At 42.1% G+C, this 22,374-nt stretch overlaps 1 protein-coding gene and 1 non-coding gene across 6 annotated transcripts in view; both read right to left on the bottom strand.

Annotated features, from left to right (window-relative positions):
* Positions 1-20,117, bottom strand: part of ARK2N (arkadia (RNF111) N-terminal like PKA signaling regulator 2N) — an 81,609-nt gene extending 61,492 nt beyond the window's left edge. For 4 of the 5 annotated variants that reach the window (XM_052660340.1, XM_052660344.1, XM_052660343.1 and 1 more), the window contains exon 1: positions 19,826-20,117. The gene's annotated coding sequence lies outside the window, so the exon portion shown is untranslated. The remainder of the gene's footprint in view (positions 1-19,825) is intronic. The other variant, XM_052660341.1, reaches the window with a different exon arrangement.
* Positions 20,118-21,666: 1,549 nt separating this feature from the next.
* On the bottom strand, positions 21,667-21,769 carry LOC128067591 (U6 spliceosomal RNA). Its single transcript, XR_008201404.1, has one exon. It is a non-coding gene; the product is annotated as a U6 spliceosomal RNA (small nuclear RNA).
* Positions 21,770-22,374: the final 605 nt, after the last annotated feature.

The following is a 22,374-nucleotide window of genomic DNA, read 5'->3' as shown; positions in this document are numbered from 1 at the left end:
TCTAACACATATCTATATCAGACAAAATTAACTTTAAGAAATATTGCTAGAGACAAAGAGGGACACTTCATAATGATACAAAAGAAGTATCAGGAAAACATAAAAACCACAAATGTATACATTACTTATACATATGTGCATTTAACAAAGGTTCAAACTACATAAAGCAAAAACTAACAGAATATGACGTTGTTGCAAAAGTAACTGCGGTTTTTGCATTATTGAACTTTGTCATTTGATACTGGAATACTTTCTTAAATAAATGTGGTTATGTTACCCATAATTGTAATACACATTTCTCGCCTTATGTTTTTTTGCTAATGACCTATTGCTGTTTATTTTGTAATTATTTTAGACTGTAAATGACATTAGACAAAAAGCAAATTAGAGTGATTTTCTTATTCGAGTTCAGATGGGTCGTAAAGCAATGGAGACAACTCTCATTAACAACAATGTATTTAGCCTAGGAACTGCTAAAGAACATACAATGCAGTGGTGGTTCAAGAAGTTTTGCAAAGGAGACAGGAGTCTTGAAGATGAGGAGCACAGTGGCCAGCCATGAGAAGTTGACAGTGACCAACTGAGAGCAATCGTTGAAGCTAATCCTCTTACAACTACACGAGAACTTGCCAAAGTGGATTTTATACAACAGACCACCCCAGTGCTTGGACCGAGAAGCAGCTTCAAAACATTTCCCAAAGCCAAACTTGCACCAAAAAAAGTTCACGGTCATTGGTGGTCTGCTGCTGGTCTGATCCACTACAGCTTTCTCAATCCCAGGGAAACCATTACATCTGAGAAGTATGCCCAGTAAATCAATGAGATGCACCAAAATCCACACCATCTGTAGCCAGCATTGGTCAACAGAAAGAGCCCAGTTTTTCTCCGTGACAACACATGACCACAGGTCACACAACCAGTAAGTCAAAAGTTGAACGAATTAGGCTATGAAGTTTTGCCTCATCCACCACATTCACTTGACCTCTCACCAACCAACTACCACTTCTTCAAGCATCTCGACAACTTTTTTGCAGGGAAAGTGCTTCCAAAGCCAGCTGCTGCTGCTGCTGCTGCTGCTAAGTCCATTTCAGTCATGTCCGACTCTGTGTGACCCCATAGACGGCAGCCCACCAGGCTCCCCCGTCCCTGGGATTCTCCAGGCAAGAACACTGGAGTGGGTTGCCATTTCCTTCTCCAATGCATGAAAGTGAAAAGTGACAGTGAAAGTGAAGTCGTGTCCGACCCTCAGTGACCCCATGGACTGCAGCCTTCCAGGTTCCTCCATCCATGGGATTTTCCAGGCAAGAGTACCGGAGTGGGGTGCCATTGCCTTCTCTGTCCAAAGCCAGCAGAGGGCAGAAAATGCTTTCCAAGAGTTCACTGAATCCTGAAACACAGTTTTTACGCTACAGGAATAAACAAACATTTCTCATTGGCAAAAATGTGTTGACTGTAATCGTTCCTACCTTGATTAATAAATAAGCGTTTGAGCCAGTTACAATGACCTAAAATTCACAGTCTGAAACTATAATTACGTTGGCACCAACCCAATAGAAAGGAGATAACACTAATAGTTGCAGATGTCAATTCTCATTCTAAATGGATAAAACTAGACAGGAAAACAACAATAATATAGATTTTTTAACATTATTAACAAACTCAACCCATAAGACATACACAGAACACTACACTCCTTGGGTTGGTTAATGGCATATACAACTGGGTACAGGGTAACCATCCAAACTAAGATGCAGTCTATAAGAAAGGTAAAAGGACAAAAAAATCAACTATGATTTGAGTTAGATAATGTTCATAGGAACACAAGTCTCAAAGAAAAAAAAAAAACAGAAATACAACAGGACATTATCACTATAAGCAGAGGTGATAGCTGAATATATCAGCTCACCTGGGAGGAAAACAGTGAACACAAAAGAGATTCTACAGTCTTTTTAAAAAATTGTGAGGTTCAAGATGGCAGAGTAGAAGGGTGAGTGCTCATTTCCTCCTGCAAGAGCACCAAAATCACAACTAGTTGTTGAACAACCACCAAGACACTGGACTTTACCAAATAAAAGATATCCCATGTCCAAAAACAAAGTCGAGGCTGCAGTGAGACAGTAGGAGGGGCACAATCATGATAAACTCAAATCCCACTCCCGCCAGGTGGGTGACCCACAAATTGGAAAAAAAAAATATACCAAAGAAGTTCTCCCACTGTTGGAAAGGTTCTGAATCCCACTTCAGGCTTCCCAGTTTGGGGATGTGACAAGGGGACTGGGAATCCCCAGGGAATCTGCACCTTGAAGGCCAGTGGAATTTGATTACAAGACTTCCACAGGACTGGGGGAAACGGAGACTCCAGTCTCGTAAGACACAAACAAAACCTTTTTTGTTTTGCCAAAACCCAGAGGAAAGGAGCAATGACCCCCAGAAGACTGAACCAAAACTACCTGCTAGTGTTGGAGGGCATCCTGTGGAGGTGTGGGTCAGGAGGGGCTGACCACAGGGACAGCGGCATTGGCAGCAGCAGTTTGGGAAGGTCCCCCTTGGCATAAACCCTCTTGAAGACTGCCATTAACCCGAGGACAAAGCCCACAGGGCTGGATTGCCTCAGGCCAAAAAACTACCAGGGAAGGAGTGAAACCCCACCCATTGACACATAATTGGATTAAAGCTTCACTGAGAAAGGCCCTGTCAACCAGAGCAAGATCCAGTTTTCCCAGCACTATTCCCTCCCACCAGAGAAGCTTACACAAGCCTCTTAGCCTCAACCATCAAGGAGCAGACAGAGGAAGTAAGAACCAAAATAATACAACTAGAACAAAAGTCACAATACGGAAAGTTACTCAGCATGAAAAAGCAGAAACTTATGTCCCAGATGAACAGACAAGATAAAAACCCCAGTAAAACAACTAAATGAAGTGGAGATAGGCAACCTTCCAGAAAAAGAATTCAGAATAATGATACAGGATCTCAGGAAAAGAATCAAGTCTAAGATTGAGAAAAATGCAAGAAATGTTTACCAAACACCTAGAAGAACTAAAGAACCAATTAACAGAGATAAACAATACACTAGAAGGAATCGACAGCAGAATAACTGATGCAGAAGAATGGATAACTGACCAGGAGGAGAGAATGGTGGAAATCACTGCCACAAAACAGAATATGGAAAAAAGATGAGAAGAGATCAGCACAGCCTATGAGTCCTCAGAGACAACATTAAAGACACTAACATTCACATTATACAGGTCCCAGAAGGAGAAGACAGCTTCCCTGAAGCTCAGCTGGTAAACAATCCTCCTGCAGTGCAGGAGACCCTGGTTCGGTTCCTGGGTCGGGAAGATCCCCTGGAGAAGGGATAGACTACCTACTTCAGTATTCTTGGGCTTTCCTGGTGGCTCAGATGGTAAAGAATCTGCCTGCAACGTGAAAGACCTGGGTTCAATCCCTGGGTTGGGAAGATCCCCTGGAGGAGGGCATAGCAACCCACTCCAGTATTCTTGCCTGGAGAATCCCCATGGACAGAGGAGCCTAGCCGGCTACAGTCCATAGGGTCCCAAAGAGTTGGACAGGACTGAGCGACTTAGCACAGCATAAAAGGAGGAGAGAGAGAGAAAGGAGCTGAGAAAATATTTGAAGAGGTAAGAGCTGAAAACGTCCCTAACATGGGAAAAGAAATAGTCAACCAAGTCCAGGAAGCACAGAAATCCCTTCCCAGGCAGGAGAAACCCAAGGAGGAATACCGAGACACATAGTAATCAAACTGACAAAAATTAAAAGAAAGAAAGAAAGTGGAGTCGCTCAGTCGTGTCCGACTCTTTGTGACACCATGGACAGTAGCCTACCAAGCTCCTCTGTCCATGGGATTTTCTAGCCAAGAGTACTAGAGTGGGCTGCCATCTCCTTCTTCAGACAGAGATAAAACATTAAAAGCAACAAGGGCAAAAACAACAAATAATCTACAAGGGAATTCCCATCAGGCTATCAGCTGATTTCTTAACAGAAACTCTACAAGACAAAAGGAAATGGAATGATGTAGTTAAAGTGTTCAGAAAGTTCAGTTGCTCAGTTGTATCTGACTCTTTGCAACCCCACAGACTGCAATATGCCAGGCTTCCTTGTCCATCACCAACTCCCGAAGCTTGCTCAAACTCATGTCCATCGAGTTGGTGGTGTCATCTAACCATCTTATCCTCTGTTGTCCCCTTCTCCTCCTGCCTTCAATCTTTCCCAGCATCAGGGTCTTTTCCAATGAGTCAGTTCTTCTCATCGGGTGGCCAGTATTGGAGTTTCAGCTTCAGCATCAGTCCTTCCAAAGAATATTCAGGACTGATTTCCTTTAGGATGGACTGGTTGGATCTCCTTGCAGTTCAAGGGACTCTCAAGAGTCTTCTCCAACACCACAGTTCAAAAGCATCAATTCTTTGGCGCTCAGACTTCTTTATGGTCCAACTCTCACACCCATACATGACTACTGGAAAAACCATAGCTTTGACCAGATGGACCTTTGTTGGCAAAGTAATGTCTCTGCTTTTTAATATGCTGTCTAGAGGGAGAGGGTGGGATGATTTGGGAGAATGGCATTGAAACATGTATAATATCATGTAAGAAACGAATCGCCAGTCTAGGTTTGATGCAGGATACAGGATGCTTGGGGCTGGTGCACAGGGATAACCCAGAGAGATGGTATGGGGAGGGAGGTGGGAGGGGGGTTCAGGATTGGGAACTCATGTACACCCGTGGCAGATTCATGCTGATGTATGGCAAAACCAATACAGTATTGTAAAGTAAAATAAAGTAAAATTAAAAAAAATAATAATAATATGCTGTCTAGGTTGGTCTAGGTTTTCTTCCAAGGAGTAAGCGTCTTTTAATTTCATGGATGCAGTTTTTAGTTTTGGATGCATGTACCATTTGCAGTGATTTGGGAGCACAAGAAAATGAAGTGTGTCAAAAAAACAGAAGTTACCAGAGGGTAGTGGAGAAGGTGGGGGAATTAATAGGGAGAGATCTTCAGGGCAGTGAAACTATTGTTGGATTCTGTAATGACAGAATCCCTGGTAGCACAGCTGGTAAAGAATCTGCCTGCAATGGGGGAGACCTGGGTTCAACCCCTGGGTCGGGAAGATCCCCTGAATACATGGCAACCCAATCCAGTATTCTTGCCTGGAGAATACCCACAGACAGTGGAGTCTGGAGGGCTATAGTCCATGGGGTCACAAAGAGTTAGACAGGACTGAGCAACTAAGCACAGTAATGATGGACAGGCATTTGTCAAAACCCAGAGAACTGTTATATTGTGTTATTCAACAGAGTGTCTCTTTTTCAACACAGAGTGAGCTTTAATATAAATTTGAACTTTAATAATGTTATCAGTGTTAGCTCATCAATTGTAATAAACAATAAACATCAAACTAATGCAAAGTATTAATAACATGGGAAACTGGAGGAGGGGGCATGAAGGAACTCTCTGTATTTTCTGCTAAACTTTTCCACAAACCTAAAACTGCTCTAAAAATAGTCTATTAATTTTTTAAATTAATGCTGAGGGAAATTTGTGGGCTTAGAGCTGCTAGGAGGGCCAACTGTGTCCTTATGAGAGGAATGCCTGGCTGGAAATGAAGCCCACAAAGAACAGCAGGAAACAGTGAGAAAGAAAAACAGTGCCCAGATGATATCAAATGAGCTCCCAGACTCAACCAGGCCAGTTGTACACTGGACTTATTACAGTTAAATGAACCTATCAGAGCTCACTTTTGCTTTTAAAAAAATCCGTACGGTGACACACACACGTTACAGTCCTCTTCTGCATAAACATCTCCACAGAAACTAGGGTCATGGCAGACAGAACACCACTGCAATCAGTGGCTACAGACTTCCCGGAAAGGTAACATGAGCACAGACTGTGTTACTCTGGCCTGTGCTCTCAGCATCAGAAAACCAACGCCTCCAAGCGGCACTGCGAGTGCTGCTGGTCAGTTTTAGCCACAACATAAAATACTCAACCATGAATTAGCTGAGACCTCTTGATGCTTTCAAAAAGTTTCAAGGAATATTTTTTTAAAAGATATGGGAAATTTCATTTGAAAAACTCCCTAAAATAATATTTCATTCAGTCACTAATGATTTTTAAAAACAAACTGGTAGTTACTTCATAAATATTCTATTGATATTCTTTCTGCAACAAAGAACTGCTTTCAGCTCTAATCTCAAGAACACAGATTCCTTCCCAACGAAATCTTTTCAATCATAGACTTTCCACTGATATAACTGTAGTAGTATACTTTCTGACTTGCTCACCAATCTCAAAAACCTTACATATTTTAAGAGGATACTGATATCCCTTAGCAAATGCTTCATGCCTGAATAATCAGTTTTAGAAAACCATATCAGTGAATATGATAGTACTTTGAGTCACAGGACTCCATTAATAACAAATATATATAAAAAAAGAAATTCATAAATGTTTTACTGCCTATTTGTAGGCTTTTATAAAAGCTGTAATTTTAAAAGATACACAAAATAAGTGATCTATCCACAATGACAACTTATCTAAACAATTATATTTAGGGTTTCAGAACATTTTAATTATTTTTATTAATTACTGTTCACAGTTAACCTGAAATGTATAATCCTCATTTCTAAGAAAAGAATATGTAGGTCAATGGCCAAGTTATATTTAGATATATTTAGACAGATATATTTAGAACAGTTTCTGAATTTCCAACCTGCTTCTCAACCTAAGACTAAATCATGCTACCCAAGTAGTCCCCTTTAACCAAAATAAAAAAAATTCTGAACACCTAAGTATTTACAAAAGATAAAGTAGGTTACATTTAAAAGATGAAGTTTTAATACAGATTCCTTTTAAAACAAGTTTTTGTAATATATCTGAAGTCTCATATTCAAAATTTGGTTTTTGTTGCTAAACCATCTGTAGATGACCTGGTTCTGGGCAGCCAAAAAGACCACCCATCACACACACACATTTGTGGGGAACCTAGTGCTAAAATTTAGTTTTGTCCACAAATATACAAGAATATATCACCTGCATAAAGCAAGGCACATCTACATTTTACACTGGAGAGGGCAAACAAGACTGCTACTTGCTTAGAAACTGTGGGCAGTTTCTTTATATAAATTTCCTTACAATTAGAATAAAATTAAATTTTTTTTTTTTTAGCTTACAAGGTATGTATTGCTTAAACTTCACTTCAGCATCATTTCTGTCTCTTTAGGCTCCAAATTCTTCAACACACCTTCAGGGTATTTTGTACTTGCTGTTCAAATTGCCAGGAAAGAACTCCCCCAGCTCTTTTTGAGATTGGCTCTAATATTTCATGTATTCGCAATTATTCACATTTCAATTTAAATTCACGTTAAAAAAGGCCTTCCCTGAATGCATTAAATGCATCCTCTCACCCCTAGCCCATTATTCTCTTTTTAAGTGCCTAAAATTATCTTGCTTATCTATATGTCTAGTTTATTGCCTGTATGCTTCATAGACTGTAAGATACAAGAAGGCAAGGATTTTGTCTCATTATTATAACCAAACCACTAGAAAAATACCCAATGTGTAGTAAGCATATAATATCTCTTGAACATATTATTTTTGTCTGTTTGTTTTTGGCCTTGCAGCATGCAGGATTTCAGTTCCCTGACCAGGGATCAAACCATGTCCCCCAGAGTGGAAGCAAATTGTCTTAACCACTGGACTGCCAGAGAAGTCTTGTTCTTAAACATATAATCAGTTATTTATTTTAAAAAAGACATTTTGCTAGGCCATGTGGATAAGAAGTTCCACATCATTTTAAGATAAAATGTTTCATTAAAATAGCATCTTAAAGACATCTTCATTTTTTAAATTAGCATTTTAAAATCTCACATATTTGTTAATAATATATGAACCATTTAAAATTCTTAAGGAAAAACTGCTGCTGTGCAGTTAATTCAGCACTGACTTTTAACTACAAATAGATCGATGGCATAGCACGTGTCTCTCAAATATACGTAATAATGATACAAGGCTTTTTTTTTTGGTACAAGGCTTTAGAAATGAATTGTTTTTTTTTCCCCCCAGAAAGTAGCCACCAGATATGCAAATACATGCCATATCCTTGCTTAGATCTATTACTCAATTACTACAAGCTAGTAATATTTAAAGAACACACACCAGGAATTCTTTGGCAGTCCAGGGGTTAGGACTCTGCTTCCATTGCAGGAGGCACAGTTTCTATCACTGATGAGGTAACTAGGACCCTACTCGTGGTGTGGCTCAGCCGTCCAGAAAACACCAAGCCACTTCATAATCTGTTTTTCCCACAAATATATTAGAATCCATCTTTTGCATAACAAGATATATCTACATTTTACACTTAAGAAGGTAAACAAGACTGCTCCTTTGATAGCCTTCCCTAAAAACAAAACATCCACCATTTTGACTCATTTTATAGAAACCACACAACCACCATTTTTTTTGTTATCTTCATATGTGAAGAAAATGGTACAGTTTTTCACCCACTGTACTTATTTAGCATTATGCCCAAGGAAGGCCAAATGGTTTATCTATTAAAGTAAAAACTATGCCAATAAAGGAGAGAAAAGGAGCTATTAAGCCAAGGAGATGCAGTTTAGTTTCATTGCAATCTAGTCTAAACAAATTTTTATTTTTTATCTGGCCGCACTGCCTGATCAGAAATTGAAGGCAGGGTCATGGCAGTGAAAGCACTGAGTCCTAACCACTGGAGCACCAGGGAAGTCCCTAAAAACATTTTTTAAAGTTCTTTTTTAAAAATAGGCTTAGCTTGAAAATCTAAATACTGTTAGATGACTTACAGTTTAAATATTCAACTACACACTTTTATTACCGAATTTATGATTCAAAAATGCACTTTCCTAGCACTAAAAATCAAAGCAATGGGACTGTTTCTATATTTTTGTTAAAAATATTTAGTTCTTACATAGATGAGACTTAAAAGTCATGTGACCACCAATAAGAATGTAGCTAACTCTAAGAATTTCCTCCTTTCAAGACAGTAATGATATGAAACAGATTATAGCGTGCATCTCCTTCTAACTCATTTTTTAAGTAGTAGTAACTTCCCTAATATGTAACTGGAATCGAGGTTTTAAAAAAAAAAACAACTTGACAAATCAGTCACGTGTCTTTAAAACCACTCTTGGGTCTTTGTCAAACTTTGCCTACTCTATACCTAGAAACTTTTAAAAATGCCTGGCGTGTTCTGAAGCTTTGCCTGGTTTGGGTTTTATTTTACTTTACTTGCGTCTGTGCTGGCAAGGCTTTGCTGCTGTGTGTGCTTTTCTCCAGTTGCAGAAGCAGGGACTACTCTCTCGTTGCCATGCGGGGGCTTCTCACTGCAGTCGTTTCTCTTGGTGCAGAGCAAGGGCTCTAGGGCCCTTGGGCTCAGTAGCTGTGGCTCCTGGGCTTTAGAGCACAGGCTCAGCAGCTGTGGATCACAGGCTTTTGGTTTTAGTTGCATGTGGGAGCTTCCCAGACCACGGGAACAAATCTGTGTCTCCCGTCCAGTGGTTAAGACTCCATGCTTCCACTAAAAGGGACATGGGTCTGATCCCTGGTCAGGGTAGTAAGATTCCACATGCTGCATGGCGCAGCTAAAAAATAAATTAAAAATAAAAGAGAAGTTTAAAAAAAATTTACATAGAATCAGCATAATTTCTAATAGAGTAATTTTCATTTTATCTTTCCAGATAAAATAGACAAAACAGACACAACTGCAAACAGCCTAGTAAAGCTGCGTCCTTACATTTAGAACACTATATAAAGTGACTGTATATTGGCGGGCAGATTCTTTACCACTGAGCCCATATTTTGTTTTGTTTTTTAATTTTATTTTTTATTCTTTTTTTTACCCCCAATAAACAAGAACAGGAGACTGGGACCAGAGAGAGCACTGCAATCTGTTAAGATAAAACTAAATTGAAGCAGGGCTTTCAAACCATATTGTGTGCTTACTTCTGGCTGGGATGGGCAGCTGTCACAGAAAGACTGTCACAAAAAGTGATTCTGCAGTGTTATACAAGTTGGATATCAGAACAGATATTGTGAAAATCTAATGGTGAGAGAGAATCACAATACTAGCAATTATTTTAAAAAGAACTGTCATCTAACAAATATTAACCGATTTTTCTAACCGTGACACACAAATATACTGCTGTAAGAGGATGATATTTTAAAGCAAACCACCTCCTCCTCCACACACATACATAATGACCAAGAACATTTAACCCCAAGAAATCAAGTATTTACCTTATAAGTGGGGAGAAGGGAAATAATACATTATGACAAAGCAATTAAAGATACAACGTATTTGTATCGATGTTTTTATCCCCCTCCCCAGCCCCATTATATTACAATCTTCTTTGAAAACAGAGATTATGTTAATCACCCTCAGTTCCCCACAGTTCCTAACATAATATTTAACAAATACTGGTTGAATTGATGAACGGAATCACTTAAAAATAATCACCAAGACAACTAATGAAATACTGTGACTTGTATATAAAAACATATGCCATCACATGGACTTCCCTGGTGGTCCAACGGTTAAGACTCCATGTTTCCATTGCAAGGGGCACGGGTTTGATCCCCGGTCAGGCAGTAAAGATTACACATACTGCACGGCACAGCCAAAAAAGTAATTAAAAATAAAATAAAATAGAAAAGTTTAATATATATATTCCATTACATAGAATCAGCATGATTTCTAATAGAGTAATTCTCCTTTTATCTTTCCAGATAAAATACACAAAACAGACAAACCTGCTAAAAGTCTAGTAAAGCTGCTCCCTTACATTTAGAACACTATATAAAGTGACTGTATATTTATCAGGATGCAAAACCAGACACCATGACACTAAGCATCTTAAGCCACATAATGCAAACAATGTAAAAAATAGTATTTTACTAAAAATCAAAATGAAACCCCCTCTCCAGATATTCAGTTCTTAGAAGACATTCTACTACAACAGTGATGTTCCCAAATCATTTAAAATAGAAAAATTAATCTCCTTTCTATTTTATATACATAAATACTAACATACTCTAATGACAACAGTATTCTTAAGTACCAATATCTCAGAATAAATTTTGGTTTCGAAGGACTTCTTTCAATTATTTGTCAGGATTTGGGGTAAGCTTTTCCACTGAGAAGTTGTAGCATAGATAATGTGGACAGTGCAGAAATCAAAACTCAAGATTGGGGTTCCTTCACAGCTCAGTGGTAAAGAATCCAAAGTGCCAACGAAGGAAACACCTGTTCGATCTCTGGTCCAGGAGGGTCCCACATGCTGCACAGCAACTAAACCCACATGTCACAGCTGCTGAGCCTGCGCTCTAGAGTCCGGTTACCTCAACTGCTGAGCCCACGTCGCGACTGCTGAAGCCATCATGCCCCAGAGACCATGCTCTGCAGCAAGAAAAGCCACGGCCGTGAGTCTGCGCGCTGCAACCAGAGAGCAGCTTGCGCTCGCGGCAACTACAGAGAAGCTCACACAGCAACAGAGCCCCAGCACAGCCAAACTAAACAAACATATGCATTCATTTAAAGAAAGATCAAGACTGAAATAAAAACATCTACAGAATCACAATACAGTGGAAACAACCCTTTTCTGCACAGCAACTCATCTCTTCCTTTCCCTCAGCTCTCAAAAGAAACAGGCTGAGGTTGAAGAGGCTATAACTGTAAGACCGAGTATAAAAGACTCAGAACTGGGAATGACGTAAGGTATTCAGAGTAAAGAACTATGAGTAAGTAATGGGCAATGAGCATTATCAGCTGCTAACACTGCAGAGACCCCAACATTAAGCGCCTCCTGATGCAAGTATGCACCATCACCTATAAAATATTTTTGACCCCTCAGAGAAAAAATAGAAAAAATGAGGAAAGAGATAATATATTACAGAAACCAGATCTGCTCAACCTTTAAACCTAATTAACAAGAAACACAGGAGACTGGCATACCACCACAGCAACGTTAACTGGAAATTCACATTGTGGGAGGGCTCCTGTTTCTTCAACAGATAATTGTCCAGGAAAAAGAAATGGGGCGGAAGCGAGGGTGACACCTATAGATTACAAGACAATGCAGAGACCTACTGGGCTCAATCTGAATAACTGCAAAAACACACTTATGAGATAGGAGAAATCTGAACATTGACTAGCAGATGCTATCAAGAAGTATTGCTATTTTTCAGTGTGATAATTATTCATTTTTTTTTTCCTTCAAGAGTGAATGTGACTAAAACACACTAGAGTGCAAAAGGGCTAGAGTGAAAGGAACAGTAAAAATTAATGCAGCTGAATGGATCTGGCCTACTCGGAACTGAAAAATAAATTATGAGATTGCAACCAGGGGAAGAGAGCAGCTTTACTTGCTTGCCAGCCAACCTCTTCTCCACTGATATAAGCACTATAAATAGGCCCCGAGTGATAATGGCTGCTCAAATCACTTCATGTTGCCGATACTACCACCACTGACATGTATCTGGCCCAGAACCAGGGCTGTGAATAAACTAGCATCAAGAAAGAAGCCAAGGAAGTTATCAAATGCAAAGAACGCACCAGCACTAATGACAGACCCTCTAAGTACTCATAAGCACTATTAGTGTAAATCAAGACTGATATTGAAGCACAGGTTCTAGCTTTCCGCCAGGATTTCTGCTCTGGCCATTTTCTATTTCCCTCAGAAGAGGGTACAAATAAAGATGGGTTGCCACATGCTGGGACCGGAGGTCCCCTAAATATTGCCAAAAACCTATCATGCCCTCAGGCTCATAGCAAATAGTAGAGATAAATAATGGGAAACCCTTGATGATATAATGCTGATTTAAGAATAAACTATGCTTCTACGCTAGGTTAAAACTAAGGCAGACAGGATACTGCTTAAACTCTTGACCACATGAGGTTTTTGTTCTTAGTACAGAAAGGAAAACAGTCCTGTTTTCGTAGAATTTTAGTCCACACCCAACTTCCCTATGCTTAACAATATCTTTCTCTAATTATAACACACCTAACAAAACGTCGACTCTGGATATCATAGAAGCTATTTTTTAAAGCCAGATAACTCAGTCAAAAAATAACTTCTACTGATTCCTTTGGTCAGTACCTGGTTTCCTGAATGTTAACCATGCTAACGAAAACTTTAATTTCTGTCTTACCTAAACACAATCCTAGTTTATCCACATTCTTGGGAACGGCTGCTGCAAATAAACAAGATCTAACATTTAATTTTGTTCCTCTCTGAACAACAATCAGAACAAATTTACCAATACATGGACTTTAAGTCCAGGCAGAGAAGAAGTATTTGGTACACGAACTGGCAGTACAAAAAAGAACATTCAAATCTCCAATCATTTTTTTTACTTACAGACCCATTTAAGAAAAAAATCATTTTCCAATATCTGATTTAAAATTATTTTATAAATGAAAAGGCTAACTCCATACACTAGTTGTTTGGTTATCCAATACTTTTTTCTCCTACAGCCTGCTTTTCTTCTCCACATTTTAGAGCAGGAAAGAAACAGAAATCATCTGGTTCCCTAGATTTGAGTTCCTTCCACATAAATTTCTTTTATTTTTGTGCCCATCTCCACCTGGTGCCTGAGTGCTCAGAAAATGGGTTTTTAGTTTAACCAGGTATAACTACCCACCCTCAAATTAAGTTCTGCAGACAGATTTCTACTTTTGATTAATCTTCATGTGCAATGTGGGAGACCTGGGTTCAATTCCTGGGTTGGGAAAATCACCTGGAGGAGGGCATGGCAAGCCACTCCAGTATTCTTGCCTGGAGAACCCCCATGGACAGAGGAACCTGGCGGGCTACAGTCCATAGGGTCGCAAAAAGTTGGACACGGCCGAGCAACTAAGCACACAGCACAACTATAAAATACTCATCCAAGTAGTTTTAAAAGTAAATAAAGTCAAATTAATAACTCAAGACTCATAATAACTCATCTATCTATTGGCTATTTCAAGTGACAGAATCTGAGCAAAGAGGTATGAGGTATCTATTTTGAATAAAGACATGAAAGAGAATAGAAACAAAACTTAAACTCTATTAATGGATAATAGACTTGTGGTTGCCAGGAGCAAGACAAGTGGGGGAATGGAGAGAAAGTGGGGTTATGCAATACAAGCTGGCATATACGGAATGGATGAACAATGAGGTCCTGCTGGATGGCCCAGGGAACCACAGTGGACACCCTGTGATAAATCATTGTGGAAAGTAATATAAAAAGAATGTGTGTGTATATGTGTGTGTGTATATGTGTGTGTGTATATATATATATATATATATATATACACGCACACACACATATACCTGTACACAGCTGAATCACTTTGCTGTACAACAGACATTAACACAACACTGTAAATCACATACACAGTTCAATAAATAACACACATTGCAAATTATTTTAAAATCATATTTACTATTATTCACTTCTATTAAAATGCTATGATAAATGTGTACAATATATATAACACATATTCTCTCTCCTGGCAGTTTAGAAATACAGGAGAGTAAAACAAGCAAGGTAATTTTAGTTTCACCTTGTCCCTTTCTTTTACCACAAGGACCTGTAAGCCGTATGTGAACACTGACAACATCAATCTCACTTCTGCCAAAAAGTAACTGCCCACACAGAAGCAGAAAACACTGTTTACTTCCCTAAGTTCAATCATGAGTTCTGAAGAGTAAGGTAAGCAGTTTCAATGAAAGATAAAAGGATTTAGAAAATTTCATGACACCAACCACATTTAAGACTGGAATCTGACAACTAAAGATAAATATCAATTTATCAAATTTGATTGAAAATTTGATAATTTGATTGATACCCCACTGAGCTTACATCTATCCCTCTGTAAACTCAAGGCACTGGCCACACCATCCAAAATCACTGATATTCACATCTTTGCTTAGGCTGTTCCCTAGCCTAGAATGTCCACCTGGAAATCTACTTCCAGTTCCAAGTTTAAATCTGTAAGTTTCTTCAACCTACCAACCTTCAGGTGGTAGATTCAGACAAAAGTATAGTATTCAACACTATAAAGAAATGATCAGGTTTGTACAAAAGTAATTGTGGTTTCATACAGTGAATTTTAAATCATTATAACTAGGCTCATACACATTTTTATTAATCAACTGGAAACCATTACAATCAACACATTTTTGCCAACAAATCAGTTTGTCCCTACAGTCTAAAAATCCATGCTTCAGTATTCCAACTATTGGAAAGCATTTTCTGCCTCCTGCTGGTTGTGGAAGCATTTTCCCTGCAAAAAGTTGTCTAGATGCTTGAAGAAGTGGTAATCGGTTGGCAAGAGGTCAGGTGAATATGGCATATGAGGCAAAACTTTGTAGCCCAATTTGTTCAACTTCTGAAGCACTGGTTCTGCAACATGCAGTCAGGCACTGTTGTGAAGCTGACCAATGCTGGCTGCAGGCGCAGTTTTCAGTGCATCTCATCAGTTTGCTGAGCATACTTCTCAAATGTAACAGTTTCGCCAGGACTGAGAAAGCTATAGTGGATCAGACCAGCAGCAGACCACCAAACAGTGACCACGACTTTTTTTTGGTGCAAGCTGGGCTTTAGGAAATGCTTTGGAGCTTCTTCTCAGTTCAACCATTGAGCTGGTTGTTGCCAGTTGTTATATACAATCCACTTTTCATAACACACCACAATGTGATCAAAAAATGGTTCATAGCTATTGCACAGCTTAAGAGCAGATGACTCTTCCAAACAACGATTTTTTTGACTTTCAGTCAGATCACGAGGCACCCACTTATGGAGGTTTTTCACCTTCCCAATTTGCTTCAAATGCCGAATGACCACAGAATGGTTGATACTGAGTTCTTTGGCAACTTCTCATGGAGAAGGAGGAAATGGCAACCCACTCCAGTGTTCTTGCCTGGAGAATCCCAGGGACGGTGGAGCCTGGTGGGCTGCCGTCTATGGGGTAGCACAGAGTGGGACACGACTACAGCGACTTAGCAGCAGCAGCATGTAGTTGTAAGAGGATGAACTTTGATGACTGCTCTCAATTGGTCACTGTCAACTTTGGATGGCCACCACATCCTCATCTTCAAGGCTCCCATCTCCTTTGCAAACTTCTTGAACCATCACGTTAGCAGGTCCTGGGCTAAATGCATTGTTGATGTTGCAAGTTGTCTCCACTGCTTTACGACCCATTTTGAACTTGAATAAACAAATCGCTCTAATTTGCTTTTTGTCTAACATCATTTCCATGGTCTAAAATAAATACAAAGTAAATAGCAAGTAATAACTCATTAGTAAAAAAAACAAAGTGAAAAATGCCATTAAAATGATGTGTAACAGGACTTCCCTGGCGGTTCCAGCGGCTAAGACTCCCCAGCTCCCACTGCAGGGGCTGGGGTTCAATCCCTGGGAACCAGATGACACATACACACCAGACCTGGCACAGCCAAATAAACAAATAAGTGAAATTTTTTAAATGATGTATAATATAACCACATTTATTTAAGAACATATTCCAGTATCAAATAGCAAAGTTCAACAATGCAAAACCACAATTACTTTTGCACCAACCTAAATATTATGCCATGAAAAGACACAGAGGAAGCTTAAATATGTATTATTAAGTAAAAGCCAATCTGAAAAGCCAGCCTACATACTGTATGATTCCAACTATACGACATTATGGAAAATGTAAAACAGTGGTGACAATAAAAAGATCAGTGATGGCCAGTCATTGCTGGAGGTGGGGCAGGGATAGAGAGATGGACAGACAAGAGCATTTTCAGGGTAGTGAAAGTACCCTGTAACACCATAAGGATGGATACATATCACTACACATTTGACCAAATTTACAGAAGGTACAACACTGAGACCAGCAGTGTAAGCTTAGGAAAAGAAAAAAAATAAAGTTTCTTTAGCATCAAGGCCTGCCAGTCACACTCACCACTAGGGAGCACCAGCAACTAGAGCACTACTGGCACACAGCAAGCGACCAATAAATTCGTGCTGCGAGAATGAAGAAGTCCCATCGGAATGTCTGGTCTCTGTTTTCACAATGGCTCTTCCCCTCTTCTATAGTCTCATAGCTTTTTACTCAATTATCAATGTCTATTTCATGTTTACTTACACAGCAAAGTTTATTTGGCCCTAATAAAAATAATACAGAATACCGAAATCAGTGTGGTTCAAAAGAAAACACATTAATAGTACAACATTTTTCACCTTTTATAGATTTTTCTCAATGGCTGCCAATTCAGTAAATATGAATATAAACTGTTTTCATGGTGCCAGTTACCTTCAAGAAAATCAGGAAGGTCTAAGATGGTTTATCAGAGTTAAACACAGGGTCTCCATCTCCAGTGTGCCTGCGCGCTCGGTCACCTAGTCATGTCGGACTCTTGGTGATCTCATGGACTATAGTCATCAGGCTCCTCTGTCCATGGGGATTTTCCAGTCAAGACTACTGGAGTGGGTTGCCGTGCCCTTCTCCAGGGGATCTTCCCAACCTAGGGATCAAACCCAGGTCTCTTACATTGCAGGCGCATTCCTTACTAACTGAGCCACCAGGGAAGCCCGTGTGTGTGTGTCTGTGTGTACGCATACATATATCACTTCCAAACTTTCAAAAGAAAGAAAACATTCTAAGTGCCCATATGTCAACTTTATTCATGCACACATCAAAATAAAACCATAAGACTGATGATCCCAGCAAAACCACCCCTTGAATAATGAGTAATTACACAACCCCCTAGAAGTTACTAGTCATACACTAAGGGTAATGTCACATATGAAACAGAACCTTTGAAGAACAAACATTGAGCACTCAGTTCTCTCAGAACCTCATTAAATTAGAATCTAAAGGTAAATCTATCTTTAATCATGCAAACTATACAACAAAGAGCATTTATGACACTCTTTCATAAATGAATTTGAGAGTAATACAAACTGAATTAGTCAGTAATGTAACATTGTGAGCTTAATATGAAGCTAACAATAGAGAAAGTTTCCAGTTCCAAAATCTAGTCCATCCTATTTTTCACAAATAAGATGTCAGAAAAAAAACTTTCCCATTAAAGAAATCATATTTAGCTGACACTTCAGGTGTAATTACCTTGAAGCTTCTCCTTTCCTATTTTCTGTTTTGAAGTTTACCTCTTTGTTAACATTATGAAAAACGTACGGTTTCACATCTCAAGGTTACAGTGGTACTGAAAAGCACTCTGAAGGAATAAGATTTAGAAATGTCTTTATTTCTCATTTTATGAAACTGCATGAAATTTCACTAAAGCTCTTCATAAAGTAGCATATAGGTCATCACCTATAAATTTCATCTTAAGTTTCCTGAATTCAAATTTAATTCCTAATTTTATATTTACTGTGCATAAAGCACCCAAGTAAGTATTGTATTACCCAGACTATTTGACAAAAATATTACACTTCCTACTAAAAAAGATCAACGCTGTCACTCCTCAGGACATCAGGTAACAACTGTAGGCCTCTAAAACTGCTTGTTAAAAGGCAATGTTCTTACTGAAAGGATCCAGATTGCCAGGATCAGCAAAACCACATTAGAAAGTTAATAGCCTCCCTCCTTAAAAAATCCCAGGAGAAGAAAGAGTAATTTCAAACTGTTAACACATGACACTACACAAGAGCCTAAGCAAACCTGCCAGATGTATCTGTAATGAACAGGCCCAACCTTGACAAAGCATCATCAGTGGGTTTTGCATCCTACTGGGTGGAAGGACTCAGAAAGCTGAAGCTCAGGCGAGAAACCAAAAGCACATCCAGCACAAACTGCTCAAGCGGTTCAATCTGGAACAGGTACAGACGTTCATTCCTTCAACCTGTAAGCATCTACTCTGTGACAGCAGAGAGGACGATTTAAAAGGGAGAATGGATGACGGGCTGAGGTTCTGTGGGGAGTTGCCGCCCCAACAAAACACTGAAATCGGTGCTATGAGAAAATAAAGTACAAAGTACCACTGAGGAAAAGAGAAAGATGACGAAGTTGAGGCTCGTCAGGTTACATCCTCGTCAGGTTTTTCTAAACACAGCTGACAAATTCGCCAGAAAGAGGTCAATTGTGGAGACTGACACATCCCTCCCATTGACCAGGGGGGCGTCTGCCGACCGAGGAAGGTAGTGGAAGCGTCCGAAAACGCAGGCGGCGCCAAGCCGGAAAGAGCCTTCCTCCCCTCCTCCCAGGCCTTAACAGCCGCGGTGCTGGGGCGGTCGCCCGGGCTCTCAGGGGAGTCCGAGCAGGTGTCGGCGCCAGATTCCCGGCTCGCGAGGCCAGCAGAGTTGGCAAAGCCGCCGCAGCCGCTACGCCCGGCCGCCCGGGGCCCCGGAAAGTTGCGCGAAAGACAACTCCGGGGCCGCGAAGCCGCTCCCCACCCCCCGCGCGCGGCCCACGGGCTGCGACACCTCCAGCCGCCAGGGAAAGGAATCCACCGGGGGCAGGGAAGCGGGGAGAAAGGTTCGGCCCGCCGGGCCCGGAGGACGCGAGGGTCACCGGCGAGCCGGTGAGCTAGCGGTCGGGCTGTTTTCGTCCCTCCAGTCGACCGCTACCCGGGCCGCGCCTCCCGCCGGGTTCGGGGCTCGAAGACCCGGCGCCCGACAGCCCTGCCCGTCACGACCCCGGGGCCCTAAACGCCGCAGAAGCCTCGCCCGCGGCCCGCACCCCGTCCCTCTGAACCTGACCCCCGCTTCCCCGGGAAGCAGCCCGGGTCCCACGGCTCGGCCCGGAGCCGGGCCGCGGCCCTGCGCCCCTTCGCGCCTCACCTGCGCTGCGCAGCGGCCCCGCACCTCGTCGCCCGCTCCGCGCGCGCCCCGTCGGGGCACGCACCGAGCCCCCCCCGGCCGGGTCCCTCCGGGCCGCGGCGACTCGGAACGCGACGGCCCCACCGTCGCCTTCTCTCCTCGGCACAAGCTCCAGCGACGAGTAGAGGGTTGCGGTCAGGACCCCAACCGGGGTGGAGGGGAGGCCAAAGCGAGCCCCACAACCTCCGCAGCCTCCTCCACCAAGTCCCTTCACTCGTCCGCGCCGCCCGGAGAAAATGTCACCAGAGGCCGTTCCGCTCGGCGCCTCACTTCCGCCCGGAACCACAGAGCCCTGAGCCCGCCCGGCTAGAGCGGCCGCTGCGACGGGGGAAACTCTAGGGACGAGCGCGGGAAGCCGAAAGGAAGCCAGACAGCGCCATCTGGCGGGACGGACCCCACGCTCCTCCGGCTGCAGCTCGCCCGGCGTGCTGGCATCGGCCTCCCGGGTTTTCCCACGCTCCCTGTATCCGCTCAGGCAGTTCCCTTCTAAGAAATGTCTTGCCCCGGGCGCGGGGGGCGGGGGGGTGAGGGGGAGGCGGTCGGGAAGCCAGTCGATGCAAGCCACGGGCAATGCCCTAAGAGAAAGTCGGCGCTCCCTTTTCTGTACGCTGCTCAGGACTCACCCCTCCTGAAGCGTTTATCGAAGGAAGCTCTTGGCGTTTGAATCCTTGAGTCACGCCGGCAAGGAAGTCCGCTCCGTTCTCTCCCCCACCTTTTCGCGAATGCCCACGGCTCTGCTCGCGGAGACTTGGCTGTGCCTCTCTCATGCAGTGGCATCAACATTCCGTTCAAGTTTTCTGGATGAACCTTGCACGCCTTGCAGACAGACCGCCACCTGCTGGTGAGTCAAGAATCCCCCAGGGAAACCCCGCTCCGCCCCCTACGCGCTATGCAGACGCCCCAAATCCCACCTTTGCAGTCACTCCGGATTTGCACTAGCGCGCCCTGAGCTTTCGACGCCCTTCGCTGAGGTCTGGCGTCGAGGGAGAAACGTGCTCGACGCGAGACCTGGAAGAAAGGTGAGATGGGCTTAAGAAGGAGAAAGAACAAACCTCACAACGCTTCGCTCTCCCTAAAAGCAGGGTTTTGAGAAATGAATGAATACATAAGGGCTTGAGGAGAAAATGTCAAAGGTATTTACCTTTGCAGGAGCCGTGCTGAGAGTTGGGGTGACATTCCACTGGAGGACATTCTGAAAATCACAGCGCGGGTTCCATGCTTCCCTCGCTGTCAGTCTCCCCTTTCGATCAGGCCCTCCAGCTCCCCCAGTTCACTCATATGCCTACTGCCTACAGGCATGGCAAATTTCCATTCCCTAATGAGAAAATGATAAAATAATTTAATGATAATAGCTAACTTCTCTGAATGCCTGTTTGTGCAAGGCACTGTACTATGCATCTAAATGGATTCATTCATCTAATTCTCACAAGAACTCCATGGGTTTAGTGGTATTCTTGGCCCCCAATGACAAAAACGTAGCCAGACAGTGGTAAAGTGACCTGCCCAAGGTCGCTCATCAGAAAGTGGCATGACACAGACAGCCCATCTCCAGAGCCTGCATTCTCAACTGCTGCCACCATTCAATGAGAACATACTATGTGCCAGATAAACATTTTGTTTATGTGTGTTATTTCATTCATTTATTTCCCTGCTTCTTTAATCCTCAAGGAATTTGGGAGGTTTGGGGGGTAGTGACAAGAGCCCAGGCTCTTTCAGGAGAAAAAGAGAAAAGGACTAACTGTCGGTCTGAAATGAATGACTGGATATGGACAAATACATTGTTTTCCTTTTTTTTTCCACTGAAATACAAGGAACGCTTCTCAAATTTGCATGTCATCCTTGTGCAGGGCCCATGCTAATCTCTGTATCCTTCCAATTTTAGTGTCTGTGCTGCCAAAGGAGCACTACATTCAGTTTTAAAACAGCCTCTCCACGATCTTATCTCATCAGTGCTGCAGAGATGCTGAAGTAGGACCCTGACTTCCGAGGTACTGACTTGGCTCCTTCTGTTTGATACCAACAAGTCGATTCACTACAGTGAGTGGACTGCTTATTTTTGGAGTCTGGGGAGTTTGATATCCTAATTACTAGTATCCCTATTACTGCCGGGCTTCCCTAGTAGCTCAGCTGGTAAAGAATCCACCTGCAATGCAGGAGATCCTGGTTCAATTCCGGGTTGGGAAGATCCCCTGGAGAAGGGAGAGGCTACCCACTCTCCGGTATTCTTGGGCTTCCCTTGTGGCTCAGCTGGTAAAGAATCCACCAGCAATGCGAAAGACCTGGGTTCGATCCCTGGGTTGGGAAGATCCCCTGGAGAAGGGAAAATATTCTGGCCTGGAGAAGTCCATGGACTCCGTAGTCCATGAGGTCGCAAAGAGTCAGACACAACTGAGCAACTTTGACTATTACTGCCATATTTAGATTCCTAAATAGGGCGCTAGCTGTCTTCTTCCCCTTCTGTAGGAGCAGGAAGTGCTGGACAGCTGATCCTGCTTGTCTTGGAATTGCCT

Source organism: Budorcas taxicolor, chromosome 22 (genome assembly GCF_023091745.1).
Source record: "Budorcas taxicolor isolate Tak-1 chromosome 22, Takin1.1, whole genome shotgun sequence".
Classification (NCBI taxonomy): domain Eukaryota; kingdom Metazoa; phylum Chordata; class Mammalia; order Artiodactyla; family Bovidae; genus Budorcas; species Budorcas taxicolor.
Note: the sequence above shows the minus strand (reverse complement) of the source record. Positions and strands in the feature narration are given on the sequence as shown.